The following is a 2,500-nucleotide window of genomic DNA, read 5'->3' on the forward strand; positions in this document are numbered from 1 at the left end:
ATCTAACAGCTATCAACCTCTCTAATTACTCTCTATCTATTTAATTCTATACTTATGCATGTATATCTCTGTATCTATACCTTTACCCATGACGGTATTATGAAGATACTTTTCAGCGAGAAGAAAGCCGGATGTGTGACCGAACAGGAACGAAAGAAAGTGGAAAAGATCTGCATGCAAAAGGAAAGCTTACCTTATCCTTCTTCAGTTCGTTGACTAACAGTTAAAAGCTCACACCGCACCTGGAGAGAGAAACAAAGATGTTATTATTGTTATTACTTGTTGCTGCTATAAATGTCACCTGACTTCATCGTTTTTGTCACCTGATATTTCACATCATAACTTTTGTTACACATGATTTAATCAGTACTGTTGTCGTTTTAACTTTTTATATTTTTTGTTATTAAAATCTTTATCTTTACTGCCATGATTTACATCGATACAGCCATTCTCATGTACATTATTATCATTTTTAACACTATTTCAATATCATCATCATTTTTTTATTGTTCTCCTTTATAATACTATCATTAGCACGACATACACACTCACATATATGAGCATATGTTCTAATATTGTTTTTATAGTTACCATTACCGCTATCATTATCCTTATGATACGCTTTATCAGATTTACATTTATGGCTGTATTATAATGTCCAGTAACCTCTTAATCACCAACAACGTCCTCACCTCAGTCATCAGGAAGGTCATCATCAACTTTATTGCTCTTTCCTCCATGATCGTCGTCAGTATTACCAGATTGCTAAGTCATTGCTGTTGTAATTTATTATGATGGTACTGAACACATACCGCTATTCGTTGTTGTTGTAATTTATTATGATGGTACTGAACACATACCGCTATTCGTTGTTGTTGTAATTTATTATGATGGTACTGAACACATACCGCTATTCATTGTTGTTGTAATTTATTATGATGGTACTGAGCACATACCGCTATTCGTTGTTGTTGTAATTTATTATGATGGTACTGAACACATACCGCTATTTGTTGTTGTTGTAATTTATTATGATGGTACTGAGCACATGTTACCGCTATTATGATGATAATTCCTTTTGTCATAGAAGAAATTGCTGTTGAAAACTCCTACTATTCGATATGTAAAGATTGTCTAACAGCCGAATGACATTTCCCAGTATTGCAATAAAAGCAGTCTGCGTTATAAGTTCTTCAACATGCACTACGATATACAACCTGCCAGGTAAGGACCGTTGAATGTGTCCCTCATTAGACAAAGAAATTTTTCATTTCTCCTCAATTCTGAGCGTTTATATACTTCATGGTTAGAAACGCTAATTAATTTTGTGTTAGATGGCCAGGCCAAAGATAAATATTCATTTTCACGTGCGGGAATGAATATGTTATATTATTTACGGGTAGGATTCGTTCATCTTGTGTGATTATGAACGAGCGAACAATAATTGTAATGAACCATTCTTAACAAGTGGCTAACCGGTCACTTGCATCACAATCCTTCGGAAACTGCCCTGGGATACGATTTAATCCGAAATTAATGTGTGCGATCGGCCCGCTTGCACAACAACAGCTAAATGCAATATGAAACAATACCACTTGGTATCGCTGTTCCTCCGTGAATGTTGTTATTTTTTTGCATTTTTAACATTCAGAATTATGAATGACGTTCCATACTGAAGTACGTATCCTAAAGTAGTTCGGAATAAAAACCGCTGAGGCTGAGAAGAGGTATTTTCGCAGGGGAAATTGCTGTTAAAATCTACGGAGACACAACCCATGTTTCAATTACTCTCCCATCCGTAGAGTATACGCGGTCGCATTGCAAGAAAAGGAAATCAAGGGTAGAATTATTGAAAATTGAGATAATAACCACAGTAACCAAATGCTTAATTAATTTATCACGTCAAAAAGAGTAAAAAAAATATTATCTACACTAATATAATCTAGATTCACAACAGTGAACTGTCTCCGCTATTGATTTGGGTTCGTAGAATTTGAATGATTCATGATGTTATTGCCGAACAATAACTTTTTTGACAATGAAACAAAAAAGCCAAAGCCGCATTAATTAACAAGATCATAAAAGACAGTTATTTTTCTTTCAATTTTCTACAAGGTGTTTTCCAAGAGTTGCATATACTTTTAGTTAAAACTTAGTTAGAGGGGCTCAGTAATCTGAGGATGAAAACAGAGGAATTTTCCAATCCATTTTCCCTAATTTTCCTTTTTTCCCTTTCTATGTTTTTGATATTTCCGTTTTCCCGATATTTACTCTCGTTTCCACAACTTTCTCGCTCTCTCTCGGTTTTCCACTCTCTCTCTCTCTCTCTCTCTCTCTCTCTCTCTCTCTCTCTCTCTCTCTTTCTCTCTCTCTGTCTCTGTCTGTCTGTCTGTCTCTCTCTCTCTCTCTCTCTCTCTCTCTCTCTCTCTCTCTCTCTTCTCCCTTCTCTCTCTCTTCTGTCTCTCTCTCCACCTCTCCTCTATATGTCTATCTATCTACC

This window comes from Penaeus vannamei, chromosome 23 (assembly GCF_042767895.1).
Source record: "Penaeus vannamei isolate JL-2024 chromosome 23, ASM4276789v1, whole genome shotgun sequence".
Classification (NCBI taxonomy): domain Eukaryota; kingdom Metazoa; phylum Arthropoda; class Malacostraca; order Decapoda; family Penaeidae; genus Penaeus; species Penaeus vannamei.